Source organism: Epinephelus lanceolatus, chromosome 19, assembly GCF_041903045.1.
Source record: "Epinephelus lanceolatus isolate andai-2023 chromosome 19, ASM4190304v1, whole genome shotgun sequence".
NCBI lineage: Eukaryota > Metazoa > Chordata > Actinopteri > Perciformes > Serranidae > Epinephelus > Epinephelus lanceolatus.
Window position 1 is genome coordinate 12,747,545 of NC_135752.1, and position 21,917 is coordinate 12,769,461.

The window sequence follows — 21,917 nt, forward strand, 5'->3', positions numbered from 1 at the left end:
GCTGAATTGGCCCTATCTGGAGCCAGCGTTGGATTTGTGGAAAAGGACGCTCTCTGTATGAAGATATAATGGCTCATTCTAAGGTAACAAAAACAAAAAGATTCTGAGTTCCAGGTGATTATACACTGATGAAAACAGATGAATATAAATATTGTATTCCATTTTTGCCAGTGTATCCCCCTAAATCCGACACACTGGACAGTTATTTGTAATTTTGAATGTCATACACACGTCATTTTGTGCAGTACATTTGGAACAGTTTTAAGGCAAAACTCGAGCTTGTTGTGTCTAACATTTGGTCAAAAATAATATAACAATAATAATGATAAGTTTCGGTGGTTAATAATCCCACCATAATTTTTTTTTTTTTTTTAAACCCAATGGGGAACAACTTGGTACATTGATACTGTGTGTAGGTAACCTAGTATTGTGTTGGTGACCAAACTGGGTCAGTTTTCTTATTATTATTACAACCTCCAATTCTCAGTCCTCACCATTTTAAATCAGTTACTTGTTTATTCTTTCCCCTCTGAATACATTACCCAGCTGTCCCACCAAAAAGTTCCACTTTAAGAGACAGTCAGGAGAATATATAATGCTTTTTTAAATCCACCCGACTCCCTCCGGTCACACTTTTTCCAAATTAATTCCTCCCTCATGGAGATGAATCAGATTATTCAGGGTGCAGTGACAAATTGATTGGAGTGATGCTGAAGCAGCATGTGCACCACTCTCTGGAGGGGCATGTAGGAAAACATCCCGTCTCATTTGCAGCACTCAATCTTGCACTTGTCACAAAGGAAAGTGTGTGTATATGCGTGTGCACAGACACACACATACACACACACACACCGACACACGGACATCATGCCATAAACACATACACACACTTAAGCCAAGGAGCATTGATTTATCTATTTCTCTGAGCGTGATTTATGTCTTTTAATCTGTCTTCTCTTTTTTTTATTAGGAGGGGGTAACTGTATCATTGAAGCAACTCTGTCATGTTGCCAGGCAGCAGCCACACAAAGCCCCATTCATTCACTATCACCACATCAAACTCCACATCAGAAGATAATGTTCTCTGGTTGTTGTCTTAAAGCGTCAATGAGCCACAAAGCTGTTACTGCAGCTGCTTGCCCTGCAGTACCATCAACCCATCAGGCTCATACAAATAGATGACTGTGCTTTGACTGTGGCCTGTCTCTGACCTAAGAGAGTCATTTGTCTGGTCCCTCTTACTTTTTAAAATTCTCATTCTGTCTGAGTTTGTCCTCCTGCTCCTATTACTTTTTGTCCTGTCCTCCCATCTCCTCTTTTTCTTCTTCCTCTTTCATACAGTATAATGCATGCTTTTTATGTCTTTATACCTCTTCTCTCTAAAATCTTCCCACCTTTACCCTTTTCCCCCTCCGTCTCCTATTCATCAACTTTTTTGTCTAATTTTTGTTCATAACCATGCCTTTAATGCAACTCAAACACACCAGTGTGCCTGTCCCCACATGGGGTTTCTTCGTTAGATTACACTGTAATTGACGGAGGCAGATGTAACCTGAAAGGCAGAACATGAAGACTTAATCTGTTTACTCTAATCAACTCACACAGCCATTTCACTTAACGGTGCAGCTGCCAGGAGTGCACACATTCACAAAGACACAACTCACTACATCTTACAATGTCACATCAGGAATGTTTGATGTTGCAGTTTCATGTGTTTCCATGTTTGTTGTCAGAGGTGCTGAAAAAAAAAATCTACTTTAACACACTTTGAAAGCTTTATCTGCAATGTGAATAAGATCTGAGAGTAGTATTTAAGTCAAACACGACATGAGCACCTTGTACTTCTGGTGACAGTATCTGTTTCAGAAGGAAATCTGTTTTGCTTTTGTTGAAACCGTCTCATGCTTGATTCAAAGGCACCCAGGGGAAATACCTTAAAATATTGTCTGTGCCCAGTTATCCAGTCTGGGATACAGTTAATCTCCTGTGGTAATACTTTAATTGTGAAAACAAATATATAATCTGCCAGAAAAAAAAAAAAAAGTTTTTCAACTTTTAACTTTGAATCATGCAATTGTACTTGTGTAAAATCACTGCAGGTCTACTAAAGCATCAATTCTTTCAGTCCTTACTGTTTTTAGGTCTGGGTATCAGTACTCAGTACCTTTAATTGACCAAAATAACCCAGCACCAAGTATAAACAAAACGTCTCCAGTCAAACGATACCTGCATTTGATCCTTTTGCCACCAGAGATCTGATCCTGAACCATCCTGACTCCATGCCAGATCAGCAAACTTTCTGTTGCTGCTGTTTCCCGAGCCGCCCTCCCTCTGCAAACGCTCAGTTTTAAGTTTGCCCAGTCAGCAGAGCTAACAAGGCAGCAGCGGCTAACATCTGACACCAAGCCATTAAACAGTCCCAACAAACTCAACAAAGACACTGACACAACTCAACTCTGACTCTTAAACAGTCAATAACTGTTAGATAGCATTAGCCTTGTGATGCTAACATTAGCACTGTCAGTGTGTGTGCAGCTGGTTGGAATCACAACTAGCGTGGAGCTCAACCCAAAGCAGCAGTAGCTACAACCCATGGCACAGTGTATTTGATGGGGTTGGAAGTTCAGCATGCCAAAATGCCACCAAAAACTTTAAAACTATGACAGTACTACATGCCACTCACATTATGAGTATTGAATGAAGTACTCTATTGGTATCTGTACCACTTCAAGGGTGTAGGTAATGGTACTAGTATCATATTTTTTAAAACAGTACCCAGCCCTGGAAGTTCAGTGCCAATTTTAATAGGAAGATAAGATCTGAATGCATTTTGGACCTCAAACAAGAGTCTGCATCCACCATCCTAACAGTTCTGTGAGGCTGCTGAGCCAAATACTAATGCTGACATCTCAAAAGTGGGTATAACAGTCAAAGAATCACCAAAGTAATTATAGTTCATCCTGAAGGGAACATGAATATGTGAACCAAATGTCATGACAGTCATTACAGCAGCTGCTGAGATATTTCACTCAAACCCACAAATGCAATAAACACAGTAGCACTAGAGGAAAAGGTCAGAGAATCACCAAATTCATTAGGAGTCATCCTCTGGGTACCATGAATGTCTGCACAAAATTTCACATCAATCCATCCAATAGTTGTTGAGATATTTCAGTCCGAAACAAAGTCGCCAAAACAAAGACATGCCACAGAGATCCCACTGACATGTTTATCAGTTCAAATTAATGTGAACACTTAAGTCGTTGGCTTCTAAGGCAGACACTGGAATTACTGGCACAAATAAAACAGTCACCTCTGAGTAAGCTGCTGTCTGCACACTTCATGAGCCAACTTGTAACAAGTATCCTTTCTAATCCTGAATCCTGGTGGAGTGCCTTACCTCAGTGGCAGACATTTTAAATAAAATACATGGGTGTTATCAAATGGAAAATACATACCACATAAACCACATAAACAGTGAGTGCAACCTTCATAACAAGCAAATTAGACAAAGTATGGGTATGATTTCAATTGTTTAATTGTTAGCAGGCTCTGTACAGTAGATACATGCTGCCTTCATATCATTGAAGAATACCACCCAAGACTTGGTCATTGTTTAAATAGCAGATGCTCACCACCTCCACATCACATGTTTCTAGCAGTGCTGCTAAAAATGGAAAAACATTTTATAAAGGCTGCAAAATGGAATCAAATCATAAGCTTTAAGATCACATGACACACACAAATGATAAATCAGTGACACATTGGGCTCTTGCATACACACATACACACACACACACACACACACACACACACACACACACACACACACAGAAGGAGACAAAAGAGAGCAATTCATTGGACAGCAGGAGGAGTTGAGTCTGATCAAAGGATAATAGATGAAAACGCTGTTGTTGGTCTCTCTATTTTTCTCCTAACGTCTTATCTCTCTGGATTCTGTCACATCTCTCCCTCTCTGATAAAAATGCACCACAAGAGATTGTTCACTCGTCCTCCTCCTCATCTTGTATTATCTGAATATAAAAAGGAAGGGACACCTGTGTGTGTGTGTGTGTGTGTGTGTGTGTGTGTGTGAGAGAGAGAGAGAGAGAGAGAGAGAGAGAGAGCGCGCACTTGGCATGGATGAATGATTGAATGAGTAACCACATACAGAAAAATATGTAATGAAAAAAAAACATTGTGCCTTTGCCTAACTTTTATTACAGCAAGCATTAACTTTGATCAATTTTTAGCAGTGACAGATTTTAACCATATTTTTTAATTTACTGTTTTTATTCTTTTCCTCTGAGACTGAGAGATAGGAAAAAGAGACTGTGGTTTTGGTGGTGTGTTTATGAATGGGTGTGGGCACAGTGGGCACAGGCCCAGGGGCCCCCTTACACATTGGGCTCCTGGGCCTGTGCCCACTGTGCACTTCACCTGCAACATGTCACTCAAAGTAACACAAACTGACCGTGAAGAGACTCAGAATTCCACCAAGAGGCACAAAGAGACCACAAATAGATGCAAAAGAACTCCAAAAAAGAGACACAAAATTACATCAAAGAGATACAAAACAATAAAAATAGACACAAAATTACCTCAGGGACACAAAAACCTGCAAAAAAGGGGCAATTCTACCACAAAGAGACAAATAATGACCAAAAAATACACAAAATGACATTAAAGAGACACCAAATAACTACAGAAAGGGACATAAAAACTATTTTGGGCAAAACCACCACAAAGAGACCAAAATAAGAAAGAAAGAAAGAAAGAAAGAAAGAAAGAAAGAAAGAAAGAAAGAAAGACAGACAGACAGACAGACAGACAGAAAGAAAAAAAGAAAAAAAAAGACAGAGACAAGAAAACCTCAAAGAGACAGAAAATGCAGAAAGACCAACCACAAAATGACTACAAAGAGACACAAAACAAAAACAACAAAAAATTAGGGTAAAATCCCCACAAACTCTGTGTGTCTTGGTCGCAATTTTTGATGGGGCCTTTTGCAAGTCTACCCAAGGGTCCATCGTCTCATGATCCGCCCATGTGTGGACATATTTGTGGCTGCCTTTTTTTGTTTGTGTGCCTGAAAGCATCAGAGTGAACATGCATCCCCATGTTCAAGGGCAAAGTTCTGTCTTTAGTTATGTTAATGAGTCACAGAATAATAAAGAGTGGCCGTCACACAGGGACGTCGATGCGGAGGACAGATTTGATTGTCACACTGCAAGAGGACGAGCCTGCAGCCTCGACTGCGGCAGCATGAGTGACACTTTTCATCCAGTCTCTTCGTGTGTGACTCAGATGTCCACAGCTTCCTCTTGATCCTGCACCACATTTAGATAACACAGACAGAAAACCCAGAATTCAAAGCACACCACTTTAAACATTTGTAAGAGGGAAAACTCTTGTATTAGCGTTCAATTACATCATAGCTCTCCTGTGGTGCAAAACAAGTGACACGCAAGAAGTTGGGGAAGATGGGGAATATCTTTGCATTCTCATGAATGCTAATTAATGCTAACTACGAATGCTAACAAGGTAACAGCTCTTTTACTTGTCTATGAACAGTAGTTGCAACAGGCTCTGTTTCTGTTTGACACAACAATAATGTCTCCCTTTGCTCCTGTATATCTGCACTATTGTACCAAAGTTACACTGATAAGGTATAATGTGATAGATGACTTTAAATATATACAATTGAGGCAGGAGAACAGACTTCAATTTATTCTACATTTTAAGTGTCCCTGTTGAGTCACCTAATGTCCTCATTAACATACATTAAAGTTTTTTCCATCTATGAAGAGCAGGGGATGAGTGGGAGGGATAAGAGGCTGAGAATAGAGGTGACAAGGGACAGAGAACTGCAAGAACAATCAGTGTTTTCCTTTGTAGAGGAGAAGAGCAGAGAAAATATTACATAAATAACAGAATGACGCATTTATGAAAGCCTCTCCTCGTTTTAATATTACATCTGTATCCCTGTGTACACTAGCTGGAGACGGGGAAGCCTTCCAGCTACATCCTTATCAGGTGATTGATGGCTTTAGTGATTGGGAATCCCTGCCTGAAGCACCTGCTCACCTCATGTTCCCAAGGAAACAGCCTTGGTAGTTCCTCCTGTGCATATGCATGTAAGGGTACATGTCACACGAACAGAGATGTGTGCGTGTGCGTGTGTGTGTGTGTGTGTGTGTGTGTGTGTGTGTGTGTGTGTGTGTGCGTGTGCAAAGTGTCCCCATCTGCTAAATCTGATCCAAACGGTCAGAGTGACATTTAAAAGGAAGGATGTGGTTATTACATGGATGCATCAGACAATCTTAATCCCATCTCTGAGAGACACAGAGACCTCATGAATAACTGACATCTGTTTCTCTGATCCTCCCACAGGCCCAGGAAGCCATCGACAGCCAGAGAGGCTGGGAAGAAGGGAAAGAATCTGATTTGCATAGCTGCTGCTTAAGTGGCTTGTTCTCCAGATGAGAGTACTTATGTTGAATCGTACCATAAAACTGTGTATTGTGTGCGCGGGGTCATGAGATTATGTAGGAAATCACTGCAGAGAAGGATAATGAGCCAAAAAGATATTGACAAGTTAATGTAAGTAAAGAGAAAGCTGGAAGACACATGATACCTGGCTTCATTATTCACTCAGTTAGTCATCTGTGTCTCCATCTGAGGGATTTCCTCTTCAGAAACATAACACCTCATTTAACATGTGCGTATGCTATAGTAGGTGTAGATCCCTGCATTTCAGTTACACTATGTATGTGCTGGTGAGGCCTTTTTACTTGATTGGTAAGTCTGTTGATAATCTGTGTTTCTTATTCTCAAAATCCCATTGAAATACAAAAACAACAATGAATTTATCCTACAAACAAACAAACAAACAAACAAATGTACTTCCGCAGTTTATTTCATTCTCACATGCATCTTTCTGCTGCTGCAAACTTGCATTAAATGTGTATTAATCCACAGCTGAAAATAGTCCTCAACAAATGACCTGATTACTCCTATTTTAGTAGTTGTAGTAGTAGTTGAGTTTGCTAAACATTACAGTTCCCAGGTTTTTAAGGAAAGTATGTAGGCTTTTTTAAACAAGAGTAGTCGAGTCTGGAGCTACAGCAGCTACAGTAAGAGGCTGTACTTGATTTCAGCGTTGCCTCAAACTAAGTGCTAATACACACATGCTAACACACTCACAATTACAATGTTAACGTGCTAATGTGTAGCAGGGATAATGTTTACCATATTCAGAATCATAGTTTAGCGTGTTAGCTAACATTGGTTATTAATCCAACAAGCTCTCCAACTCATGTGACCATAAAGGTTGTATGTTCCTAGCTCTGAATACCCAAAGAAGCATTTCCTGAATTAGCGCACCATCCGATGGATTACAGAATAGCTTGTATATGACTGTTAATGGTCATGAATCTAAACACGGTAACGTTGTAAAACTGTCGTAGTTGCACTAAAAATACATGGTTAGGTTTAGAAAAAAGATCATGGTTTGACTTTAAAATAAATGTTTGTCACTAGGCTAATGTAATGTGACATATCTCAAGTGCCACACGTCAACCACATCATACGACATACGTTAAAATAAAAGATGCCTCTACCCAGCTGGCCACCAACATCTTTCCATGTTGCTATTTGGTCGACTTTATGTTGTGGTTTTGGGTGACCAAAATTCAATGCTACGATAACATCTGATGTAGAATACTGGTGACAGATGACGTTAATATTTTGTTGGTTTTAAGTTATGTTGTTAAGTAAACAAAATCCAACATCTTCCAAATGTCTTAGGCCAACATCATCTTGACATAGTATAACAGCATTTAGTCGTAACGTTTGGAGAACAAAACCAAACGTCTGCAAAAAATCGTAATGTTAAAGTCAACACAATGTGAAATTATAATGGGATAATTCAATGTTCATTCTAACCAAAATTTAGTCCAGCATGTTCCTGATGTCATTTTGACGTCTGGTGCCAGCTGGGTAGTTTTCACACAGGACACAAATATCAGTCTCGTGGATGAAAGTCATGTGCTTGCTCGATTCATCCACCTCCCCTTAGCAGACTTCTGCCTAATGTGAACTTTCTCACTTTGTAATTATGAGGTAACAATTACAATGGCCACTAGAGGTCGCCGCCTAGCAAAAAAAATTGTAAATATGGGTTGTAATTTTTGCTTGTACAAATTGACTTATGTGGTTGTATTTATTGGAGGACAGCCTTATCAATTACAAAGTACTCTGAGGCTGATGTCAATGTCTTTGCACGTATTTGGTCTAAAAACAAAGTACCGGACAGATTGACAAATTGTCTTGATGGTGGTGGTTGATGGAAAGTTGAAAGATCACCAAAGTTATGACAGTTTTGGGCAATTCATCCAACTGTTTAAAACTACAAATGTCGCAAGAGGAAAAGTCTGGGGACCACAGAAGTGATTAAGAATCATCCTCTGAGAACCATGAATATCTGTATAGACATCTTGGTAATACATCCAGGAGTTAGAGGAGGTTCGATTTTTTAGTCTGGAGCAAAGTGGTAGACAGTATTGCCATCCCAAGAGCCATGGTGCTAGCATGGCGAAAAACAAAACTGTACATTTATGGTCTGTTTTAAAGATGTCTTAGTCTAGTAGGAATGGATGGGCATAGGGCTGAGAACCACAGACTGGCTCAGACTAACAAAATGTTGGTTTTATTGTTTTGGTAGGTTTTGTTCACAAGAAAATGAAACATGTTGGCAGCTTTATACTTCAGTTTCTATCTGTTGTTTTTTGTCTCTGGCTCTGTCATTTCTCCTAAAAGAGTTCAGACACATTTCTAGTCTGCATTTATTTTATTTTCACCTCGGCTCATCTTGCAGACATATTGGTACATTTTAGATGTGGCCACTGGAAGATGGTAGGCACAAATCCAAGTGATCGTCTTGATCTAGGCTCTCTCTTATCAACTCCACCCCCCACCCCCCTCAGATGGGAAGTGATTGAGTGGCACCATCTGCCCGTTCAACACTGCCACTCTTGACGGCCCCGACTCTGATGAGCTGAGAGTGGAAAAGAGTGTTACTGGCATCCTGACAGGGAGTAGGTAACTGTTTGTGTATGTGTGTGTGTGTGTGTGTGTGTGTGTGTGTGTGTGTTTGTGTGTGCATTTGAGCATGTCTTCTTTCGAGGCTTTATAGTGATAAGCTGTGAGTCACCCTGTAATAGGTATAGAAAGAGGAAGGAGCCAAGGCACATAGAAACCTGCAGACAGTTTACTCCAGTGAGTCAGCAGTACTCCTCGTTCTTTAGAATAAACTCCCACATAGATAGAAAGACTTTCGTTTCTTACCTTCATTCCACAAATACACACCAGTGCAGCTCTGTCTAACCTTACTACTTCCATTTTATTATAGTCTTGTAACCAGGGCACACATCAGCCGTAAACTACAAGAACAACCACAGTGAAAATTCACTCTATTGAGACTTTACACTCTGCTTTATCAGACCAGCGCAACCAACAAATTTAAGTGTACAACACCACACAGATGTAAAATAGATACATGGTAGGCTAGCGTTACATGCACACACACTCACACAGTCATTAAGTCAACATCTGTGATCACAGACCAACAGACTGTGATTGCTGCATCCTTTTCTCCATCCTGCTGCTGATGAGGGTTCAGGCTTTAACTGACACTCAAAGACATTTAAGGGCTGGACTGAATGTCATGAACACCTGCGCCCCCAAATCCAATACAATGGTCCTAATTTGATGGAGCTTTGATGTTTGATTTTTGCTTAAATGTGTTGATTTAACTCTCTACAATAACTTTACTTTTAGCCATGCTAATGGTGTGCTTCTAAGGATGGCAATTTATGTTGTACCAGACAACTGTTGAATGGATTGCCATGAATTTCACAACAGATATTCAAGGTCCTCAAAGAATGAATCTGAACGATCCTCTGAATTTTCCATTAGTACCTCCATCAGGTCAAAATTGTCAAGTTAGATATTTGACAATCTAACTCTAACCTGCTGACAAATTAAGCTTAGCCAAAGTGCCAAAAACTGCAGGTCTTTGAATGGTCACTTGAGGCTGGCTCCAGAAGCCAATCAATCCCCAAAGATGCCCATGTTAAAATGCCCAACTTTACAGCAGAAATAAGCATGTTTCACAGACTTGCACAAATCTTCCCATTCATGGCAACTGTACAAGTTTTCTATACCTCACCAGCTTAAATTTTATTAAGGCTTAAAGTTACAGGTAATTACGTGCAGGACACTTTGAGTGGCAGGCTGTCTGCACGGTGTCACCGTAGCCTATGAGTCAGATCCACCCCTCACTCCTCCACAGCTCCACCCTCTTGTCAAATATTGTCACTTGTGGCTCCAGAAATCCAATATGGGGATGGCTGAAATGCCAAATTCAAGGCTTCAAAACAGGAGTCCACAAACAAGTGGGTGACGTCACGGTGGCTACCTCCATTTCTATGGTACATGTATTTATTCAGCCGAGATAATGAATCCTGCAGACTTTAGGAATCTTCTGGCTTTTTCTGTTGCGCCAACATGACGTTGTCTTTTGAGCTGATTATCTTAACATCTCAATAACTATTGAATAGATTGCCATTACATTTGGTGTGACAATCAGTGGTCCCCAGTGGATGAATTTTACCAGCTTTAATTTCTTGTCTTTTCTACTAGAACCATCTTCTGGTCCAAAATTTTTTTTTTGTCTAATACCTTGGATAAGACCAGATACTTGCAAAACTAATGACATTCCCATAAGCCTCTGCTGTATTTTGCAATTAGCAAAAACCAACACAGTGAACCTGATAATCATCAGCATAATCATTGTATGCAAGTTAGTGTGCATCCAGCACAAGTACAGCCTCACATAGTCACCCGCTAGCATGGCTGTAGACCTTTGGTCTATATATGACTGTTGTGATAAATGTATAAATCCCCATGTGGTAAAATTTACTGATGACAGTGTTATTATGACTCTTCTCATCAGTTTTTGACGGTAATGTTCCCAAAACTGAAATAACCACCACTGATTCACAGATACGGTTTTCCAACACTTATTTATGACATCAGATGGAACATTGGGGGTTTTTTGTGCTTTTTTAAAATGTTAGTTATTATAATGGAACCATCTGAGAGGGTGATCACACAGAAATGAGACGCTAGAGATGCGGACGCTTCAAAGACGCTTGAAACGCTTATTCAATGCGCGCTAGCTACTGGTGTCTGACACTCAAAGTTGAAAATATTTTAAATTTTCAGCGTCTACGCGCATCTAAAAACGCGCGTCTACAAAAACGCGCGTCTAAAAAGACACCGGAAAAACGGCCGTCTAAACAGACGCTTGAATGCCAGTCAGACGCGCCGTATCATAGGAAAACAATGGTTTTACTGGTGTCACGTTTTCTTCATCTCATTGTGATCGCTCCTTAAGGGGTACAGAGGGAAAATCAGTCATTGGTGGAGCTGCTACCAACCTATCACTAGACACTGAAATTGGGAGCCACTGGTTCAGTCTTTAACAATGCATTGGATAAGTTTTCAATATGTATTTCATGTCAAATTTAAATCTGAAAAGTAACTAGAGACTACAGCTGTCGCATAAATGTGGTGAAGTGAGGTGTATAAAGTAGAATCAAATGGAAGTAGTAAAGAACAAGCACCTCAAAATTGTACTTCTGTATGTAAGAGGAAACAATGGTTTCTATATGTAAAAATAAACAGTATGTTTTCTCTTACATACAGGAAGAAACAGAAGTAATAAGAGGGCGCAAAAATGCAATGAAGGAAAAAGTGGAGTAGCAAAGAGGTTGGCGGATCAGCTTTAGTTAGTCTCTTTGCAGGTGCACGGTAAGTAGAAGTAAGATACTGAGGAGGTCACTGAAAACCCAGCTGATTCCTCACATAGATGGTTATATGCTCCCATAGGACAACTGAGATTTGACAGATGAACGAGGACACTACATTTCACAAGCGGACACAGCTCTTAGATTCATCTGCGGACTATGAAGTAATCCGTAAACATGACAGGATTATTTCTGACATTAATGTCTGTTCTCTAATTGTTTTTGTGTTGCAGCTGTTAAACGCTCCCCCGAGGCAGCTGGAGAATCGATGGGGAACAAACATGCTGTCTGTGTTTTATACATGTCACAGGAGGTCGAAAAATACCCAGGGCAGAATATTTTCTCCTCTCAGCAGATGGCTTAAAAGGAAATCCTGACATTTTCATTTCTATACTGTTCGTTCTCCTACTGATAATAGCTTTAGAGTGCTCAAGCAGGCCTGTCAGCAGCTCCACAGAGGTATGACAATGATTGTTTTCAGCTGCAATTTGAGTCCAAATGACTGCAGGACATCAGTATTCAGATGGTTTATCATCTGGTCTCCTGGATGATTGCTCTGATTTTGCATCTCTGTTATATGTTCATTGTTGCAGTCGGTTGTTGCCAAAAGAGCACAAATGTACTGGAGGTTTTTGTGAGCAAATTGGGTGAACTCCATGTGGCATTATAGAGTGGATTTCTTTAAACAAAGTGGTAACTCTGGCATTTAATGGCTCTTTCTGCAGGTTTCCTAAAGAAAAGAATTTTTCCTCTAATCATGATTTCAGTCTGTGAAGTCACCTCTCTGATTAGCTGGGTGATTTCTTTATAAGCAGGCAGGAGAAGGAGAGGTGTGTAAGACTGTGCAAGTGTGTGTGTGTGCATATCTGAGTGCTGGGCAACAGAGTGAAAAGCAAGTAAACAGTGAGGTTGTCCTCACGCCATTGATGCCCTTGAAGTCTTTTCCTGAGCCTGAATGAACGCCGTCAACCCCGACGAAACCCCTGCACCTGTTCACACACTAGGTAGGTAGCTAGGTACGAATCAAGACACAAACACACACACACACACACACACACACATTAACAGTTGATCTTTGGCTTTAGGCCTCCTATGAATGGATTTGAATAAAGATTAGGATCGTCATATTGCAGGGGACTGCAGCATGATGAGGTTTCTTTTGGTTTTCAACATTTTTAGGGACTGTATGCAAATTATTGGGATGGGGAGTTCAACTTTTTCTTTTCTAAGTAAGGCCCTCCTCACAGGTATTCATATTTTGAGTTACCTGAGTTAGACCACATCCTCCCCAAAGGTGGAACCAAGTCATTGTTTTGCAAACAATAAGTATGTCTCAAATCTTTGCACTCAAGTCCAGAGTCCTAAACTTTGAGTTTCGAGTCCTAAACTATTCAAAATGCACTCTTAACCAAATGTAATGTCATTCTGATAATAACATAACACATTAAACTTACAAAAATCTTGAATGCGTACCTACAGCAAGTCTGTTGGAGGTTGTTTTGTCTCCACACGCTTTTCATACTGCAATTTGTTTTTTGTTGACCACCATGTTTTTTTTGTAGGAGAACAAAATTATCTCAGATATCTTTTTTCCAACTGGTGCTCAGTAACGTGAAGTTAGTTCTCAATGGTTCTCTCCTCCAACTTAGCTGGATGCTATCAGATTGGCTCAAACAAAGACGATCTGGTAAATTAAGTTTCGACTTGTTGGGAATGAATAGCGTTAACCTTAGTTTGGATGACGAAATGAAGGTAAATCAATTTATTTGTGGCGCAGTTTTTAAAAAACATACTTTGTGATCTTCAGGCTTTGGGGAAAGTGTAAAAAATTTTCAAGTCTAAAGGCTCAAGTCCAAGTGTTGTTGAAGTGGTGTTTAAGTCCAAGCTGAATTGCAAACCTTTCTTTGTCTTAAGTCACAATAATATCACAAATTAATAAAGGGATAATAGAAGAAAAAATGAAAAAAATATGTTTATTTTTCTCTGTTTTTGTCAGCAACAGTTCAATCTCTAAAATCAAATTAATCAATCTGTAAAATTAGTAGTCACTCTTTGGTTAACATGCCACACAAAGGCTATAATCTTTGGGGTGAATGGGGTCACATGTGCTTTGTTGCTTCCATTTCACCGGTCACAAGTCGCAAAGTTAGGAAGCACCGCTTTAATCCACAATCACGTCCTCCGCTTCAAGTTTCAAAAAGCGCTGAAACTGTATTAGTATGACTCAAAGCAAAATAACAGCTTCTCTCTCTGTATTCCTGTCAACAGAGTGGTTTCTGCAGTGGCATTTGGCACTTGCTTCTCATCTTCTGCACACTGCTGCCCATTGAGCCCCCTCAGGGGACGACAAGCTGCTGACACCAACACCCCCTCCAAAAAAAACCCTATGACCCAGAGAGATGTGCCAATGTTGGCATCATTTTGCTAAATGTCACCACAATGTATTTCAGATTTGGGTTGCTGTGGACTGCTGGCATGGGACCCAGTGTCATTGATAGACTCACCTCAGCTGTGGTTTGGCAACATCGTGTGGTCCCGCTCTCCTCCTTGCTCTTTCTTTATTGCTCAGGTCAGCAAGACGCTGATGAATCAGTCCATTTACAGGCAGCTGAGACAGGAGGTGAAGAGATATAGAGCAGGCTCCATATTCATGTTGCCAGGTCCTGCTTTTCCCCCCCGATCACTAACACTATCTCCATCAGCTGCGGGTTAGAGGGGATTGGTTATAAGCAATTATTTCTTTTGACTTCGCAAACTTACTTCATGGCGTGCTGACAGTGCAACAGAAGCCCTTTGTTCAGCTAAATTGCTTGGACAAGACAGGGTGTACAGACCATCATTCAGCACTGCAAAGCATCCTGCAGCAACAGGCTGTGCCACAGCAGGCTGGGATGTTGTTGAAAACTATTATTTGATAAGTGCATAATAGGCTGAGCTCTTTTTGCTTTATGATGTGTGTCCTCTCGAGCCAGAGCCAGCAAAAGGTGAATAAATATTTCCTGTCACCAGCTCTTGAAGGAATACTTTGACTTATTTGTTTGCTTGGCAAGAGTTAGATGACAAGAGTGACACCACTGTCATATCTGTGGCTAAAAATGATGCCACATTTAGCAGTTCATTGTCTTAGCTTAAAATAAAGACTGGTAACAGCTATCCTGACCTTCAAAAGGCAAAAAATCCACCCACTGTATCAACACCTCTAAAGCTCAATAATAATGTGTTTGATCTATACAGAAACCGAAGAGTTTATGCGACAATTTGTAACTATTTCCAAGCCAGGTGCAATGATCATGCGGTTGCTTCCAGCACATAAACCCTGTAGTTTTGGTACAAATTAAACAAACAAGATATAACATGTGAGCTTATGAGGTGCTGGTTGGTGGATATTTTAACCAATGGACAGAGCCAGGGTAGCCGTTTTCTCACCTCCAGTCTTCATGCTAAGCTAGGCTAATATCTCCCAGTGCCTGCTCCATACTGCACGGACAGATGTGAGAGCAGCAAGAAAACAAATTAGCACATTTACTGAAATGTCAAACTGTTTCTTTACAATCTTTGAATCTGTAAATACTGTATCGGTATCTACTGTAAAGTTTCCAACCAAAACCATGTCCGCCTGCCTGTCAATCATGAACAGCTCATCAACTTTAACTCAGGGGTCACATAAAGAGGATACATTCACAAACCAGGCATTAGTGCACGCACATGTCTTAAAGGGATACTTCAACCTGGACCATATTTTCCCATGTTTTGTGTCTAAGTATGGAAGCAAGGTGGGGCTGTCTAGCACAACTTCACCTACCTCCAAAGTGCATGAAGGGAAAGAAGTCTAAAGAGGTCAAAACTCCAGCAGCTAGTGGCCTTCATCAATAACAATCTGGGCCTCTTTGTGGCAGAAACAAGCACGTTAATGAACATACACTGACAGAGGGAATATGCCCTGGTTACACTGCGGCCTGTTTTGCAGTCGCTCTCTCAGTAATGGAGCAATTTAAAAAAAATTGCTGTTTCCATAATATAAGTCACGTAGACACAAAAACATGGGAAAATGGGGTCCAGGTTAAAAAAAAAACCCAAAGTTTCCCTTTAAATTAACGGTTGATGTATCCCACCATGAACCCATTCACTCACTTCCTCATCCCATATTTTATTGGCCTCCCCTTTCTACTCCTCCCTCCATCACTCAAGTATCCTTCACTCAGAGCACAAAGGTTCCTTCTTCCTGAAGTGTGTGTGTGCATGCGTGCGTGCGTGCGTGCGTGCGTGCATGCGTGTGTGTATGTTATCTCTCGTCCCCTGAACTGCCACTTCCTGACTAATGGAGGCTGCACACAGAATTACACTCTGCTTCTGTTTGGGTGAAATGACCTTAAAATGCACATCCAGAGGTCGTTGGTCAATCTGGTGATAGGGACTGAGCCAAAGTCAGAGCAGGGGGGCTGGCTAAAGTTCATACACCACGCACCCCATGACACATGTCCTGGTTCTGCTCAATCTCAGTGCAGCCTTTGACACTGTTGATCACCACATCCTTTTAGACAGGCTGAGGGACAGGGTAGGCATCTCAGGGACCGCCCTTCATTGGTTTAAATCCTATCTGTCTGATCGATCCTTTTCTGTGGCTGTTGGCCCTCATAAATCAGAGTTTGCCCCCCTTTCTTGTGGGGTGCCCCAAGGTTCAGTGCTTGGGCCTATCCTCTTTATGCTATACATGCTCCCTCTCAGAGATGTCATCAGCAATTTTGAAGGTATATCATACCATATGGATGAAGATGACCTCCAGTTATATTTTTCTTTTAACCCTGATAGGACCGATGGAATTGACTCACTGTACGATTGTATGAATGTAATTAAGGACTGGATGGCTAGTAACTCCCTTCAGTTGAATGCAGCTAAAACTGAGATTTTAATTATTGCACCTGACGCCTCAGCATCTAAAGTGGCCAGCTGCTTAGGGTCCCTCAGTGCAAATGTGCGCCCCAAGTTGAGAAACCTTGGGGTCACATTTGATCAGGCCATGCTCTTCAATGACCACATCAAAACTGTCACTCGCTCCTGCTTTTTCCACCTCAAAAACATTTCCAAACTCAGATCCATGTTAACTTATTCCGAGCTAGAAATGATCATCCATGCTTTTATTTCCTCACATCTAGATTACTGTAATTCCCTTTTCACCTGTCTCAATAAAACTTCATTAGACCGCCTCCAACTAGTCCAGAACGCTGCCGCCAGGCTTCTGTCCAGATCTCATAAGTTCACTCACATCACTCCAGTCCTGGCATTCCTGCACTGGCTCCCTGTTAATTTCAGGATCCAGCACAAGATTCTAACCATCACTTACAGAGCCCTCCATGGTCAAGCACCTGCATACTTGACAGATCTGGTGTCCTTTCACTGTCCTGTCAGGTCACTGTGGTCCGCTGAAGGCCACCTACTTACTGTCCCTCACACAAGATTAAAGACAAAAGGTGATAGAGCCTTTAAAGCTGTTGCACTGAAATGGTAGAATGCACTACCTCATGAGCTGAGAGCGGCCTCTTCCGTGGACATTTTTAAAAAGCAGTTAAAAACACATCTGTTTAGGCTTGCGTTCCATTACTTGTCCATTGTATCATCTCTGTATTTCGCTGCACTTTACTTTTTATTTGTTTTTGTGTATTTTGCATTGTTTCTGTTATTGTATTTTTTGTATTTTATCTTGTGAAGCACTTTGTGAGTCCTCTCTGTGAGAAGTGCTATATAAATAAAATTTACTTACTTACTTACTTACTTACTTACTTACTTACTTACATGCATGTTAAAAATGTCAGCTGCTCATTACTGTGTTGGTCAAGTGTCACTCAAAACTGGCTCAGTACACCACATATCAAACCAAGGATATGGAACTCATGATAGCAGTAGTTATTAACACATAAACTTGTCCCATCTCATAAACTCTTTTTTCACCAACCGCACAAATCTGTTGAAGCTTTCCAAAACTCATTCATACTGCATTTGCTGATATTGTGAAAGTCATTCATAAACAATAAAAGGTGGTGCCCATGCCGTTGTAATAGACACCATAAATATAGCAACAGTTGAAGCTTTAGTACTATCATTTTCCTTGCACAGTAAATTGCTTAAAGGAATACTCTATAACCTGAAATGATCATTTGTATATCAATTAATCAACATGTTTTACATTGAATTTGTGAAGAAAACTCTGTCTTTCTTGCATATCTCCACAGTGAGTGAAGAGTCCAAAAACTGAAAAAATTCTTGATGAATTGAGGTCATTGGGGTCAAGGTTTAACAACAGCAAAATTATAACGAAACAACAGTTTACAAATGTTAACACAAGGCATGCAGTATAATTGAAGTCTCATTTATCCAGTTGTATGCTCAGTACTTCCCAAACAGACAAACCTTTCCAACAAAAAACTAAACTAAAAGTAAAACTTATGTACGCTCTCTTCAAGACCAGACTCCACTGACAAAAAATAGTAACTTTACCTGGCTGAACACAGATGCTGCTGGTCTACCACTGCCTTGATTGGCAGTTTGTGTTATTGTGTGATTCCTTCTAGGGGTTAGTTTGGATTCACCAAAGTCACACATTAACACAAAGCAGTGGTAGACCTCCGTGTTCAACCAGGTAAAATTCATGTTTCGTCAGTGGAGTCTGGCTTTGAAGAGAACATTGCTAAGTTTCACTTTCAGTTCAGTTCCCTGATAGAAAAGACCAGACTGAGTATATGTGTTCTTTACAAATTCAACATAACACAGGGTTACAAATGGATCAAATGATTATGTGTAATGTAAAAAGGATTGCTCCTAGTTATGAACACACAGAACATTATGACTCTGAAGTTCCCATTAGCTTCACAGAGCATTTTAATGTCTTTCAGCTCCTTGTTTTGATTTTCTCGTTTGTTTGACTCTCACCGCAGGCAGCTGAAAGGCTCTTAACCCAGTTTACATCACCTGCTCAGCACCACATGGGAAGTTAGCAACTTGCTGATGCCCAAAGTGGAGCATTTAGAAGCTAAAAAGCCAGGAGCTGGTGGAGACCGAAGCTACAGCTTACTAAGACTTACATTCATCAGGTGTCCAGAAACACAACACCAAATGTATGGCATTGTTTTACTGCTAGATGTTCAAGTAAGCCACTTTTTACCAGTAAGTTTGCTATATCAACTTTATAAGACAATGATATGTCAAGGTTGTTTTTACAGCTTGTTTCTACCACCCCCAAGTGGCCAGAAAATTGTTCATGCAACTTTGATAAAAAAACAACAACAACTATTTATCAATCAATTTAAAATAAATATAAATGTTGCTGATCCTATTTTCACTTGAATTGTCTGACCATAAAGCACAGTAAATTAATCCATGCATACCTCATGCTTATGAGCAGCTACAATATTTGTCCTCTTTTTGCACCCAAGTCCACAGAAAGACAGGATTTTCAAAAGGCCAGGTTATGTTTAGACTCATTTTCATTAAGTCCTGCTGAAGGTCGCAGACTAACAAGGCCTTTCAGTGTCCTCCATGTTCAGTAAATACAAAAAAATCCAGAGCTGAACAGGCATTGCATAACCTCACTGCCTCACATGACTCCACCTGTGAGTGCATTTCATTAAATCAAGAGGATGTTATGAACCTGAAATGCGTGGTATTCATTTGGAAAACATGAAAAAGCCTCAGTCATGTCTCGATTACACTAAATGCTGTGTCTCCCTACAATCACAACGCCACAAGTAAAACCTCAACAAGTATGTGTTATTTCTGCTCAGCGTGTTGCACTTTATTTAGCTGTAAATAGCTGCTATGAAATGACATTGATAAGTGATGTTAGTGAGAGGGCAGTTATTTAAAGGCGTCTCTAGCCATCCGGAGATGTGGTAAGCTGTTGAATCACAGTGAGTCAGAAGGTTTGAGCAACAAAACTGAAGTCTTTCCAATCACACAAACATGGCCGGGTCTTTCTTTGAATGCAGCTGTGTGAGTCACGTTGAGAGAATTCCACATCTAAACAGTGGGCTGACATACAAGACGGAGTGAGTGTGTGTTGTGTATGTATTTGTACATATGTGGGAGTGATCATCTTACTTGCTCTTCTATTAGATGGAAAAGGTAAAACGTACAACCAACAGCCCATGGCAACAGCTGCATGTGTATTTACTGATCAAAATAGAAACTTAAGAGGTGATCTACCGTTATATCTTTCCTGTCACTGGAAGGGGTTGCACTCTGGTATGTTATTTTCAGATCAACTCTAACCTTTTATAGTTAGCCTAACAATAACATTTAAAGTGACACTGTCCTTTTTTTTTTTTTTTTTTTGAAAGAAGATATAACACAATCTTCCTCTTACAGATGAAAAGTGAAATTCACAAACAACAAAGCACATTTTTTGTTTATTTCAACACACAACGACTCACTTGGTATGGTACGACCAGTAGCTTAAGGTGGCTACCGTTAGCTTACGTCACAAATTTAAACACTTTAAAAAGTATGTTAAAAGTATGTTTAAAGTTGTTAAACCAGCAATAACTGACTTTTGGCCGCCTGTGGGCAGCAGAAACAAGTTGTCAACAGGATATTTACATATTATCTCCTTTTAAGTTAATAATGGTGACATATTAGCAAACAGTTGCCTATTTATTTACTTAGCATTTACGTCTTATCATTTATATGGAGTCATGTTTGTGTCGACATGATGAATATAAGTCCAATATTCACTCTCTTTTAGCTCTGTTTTTGATCTCTTCAATCTCCTGAAGGAAATTTCTGGCCCTTTAGGAGCTAAACGTCACTGGTTTTCTCTTTGCTACATCCGCTAAAGGGGTGCCAACAACTAGACCCATAGTATGTGTGCATAGAGAGCATTTTCAAGATATCTAGCTCTTTAAATGTTTACAACCCTTGCAAAACTATTACAGGGCAACTGCTGTGTTATGTGAGACAAACTGAGATGCAATTTGGTAGAATATCTATATGTGCAGACTGACTGAGATATTATGAACAGGGGACAGCTGGTGCAAGTTTGGTTCAAGCCATCCACTTGAAAAAAAAAAAGAATAGAATAGATTAGAGCTGGCCCATACTTCCCAGTCTCCTCACTCTGTGCGCCCTGTGAATCACCCCTCATCATCTCACCCTAATGAAGCACAGGATGCAACCCCGAGCTAATCAACTAATCCATAGCACCCACAGCTGGGTGCACTTGCAGCAGAGTGCTGTTATAGCAGAGTAAACATTGCTTCAAGGTCTCCTCTACCGTGGAGCACACTCTGAGTTGTGACATCTTGTTGAGATATTAGCTGTCCTTTTTCTCTTTTTCATGCTGCTTTTAAATCAAATCACTTGGGAGTATTAAAGGGTAGGCACACAATTTTTTCTAGTCTAACATAGAATAGAAGTCACATGCCTGTATAAACACTGAAACAGGTTTTGTTCGTTGTAAACATTCCTCCTGTTCACACTGGCCCTGAAAAGATCACTTCCTTTACACTTTCAAAATAAATAAGGGGGGGGGGTCCAAAGTCCTCATTCTGTGTTACAGTTACAATCATTATGGTACAAAATTCCTAAATTATATCAATAGTCAAGATTTTCCAGACATTTTATAATGCATGTAATGATGATAATAAGGTAAATGCATGAGTCAGCGAAAGCCAAATTCAAACACAGTAGATACTGACATCTTATCCAGACTGAAGTGAGCAGCCCATTTGGCCACCAAAGTTGTTGATCTGAAGCCAATGTGAATTTAATGTGGAGTACTAATAACAGAAGACATTGGTATATTTTGTTTTTAAGCTGTGTTCAGTAACCAAAACGCAACATCTCCTTAATGTCTCATGCCAGTATCACCTTAATGTAAAATAATAACCTTTAGTCGTGTTATGGACACAAAACCCAATATCAACACATGAAATTACAAAGTCGTTGAACATGTAACATATGGTTAATTTGAATTTCATTCCACCCAAAATGTACCGTCTGTCCGTCTTTCTGATGTCATATTGACATGTGGTGTTAGCTGGGCTGAAATATGTT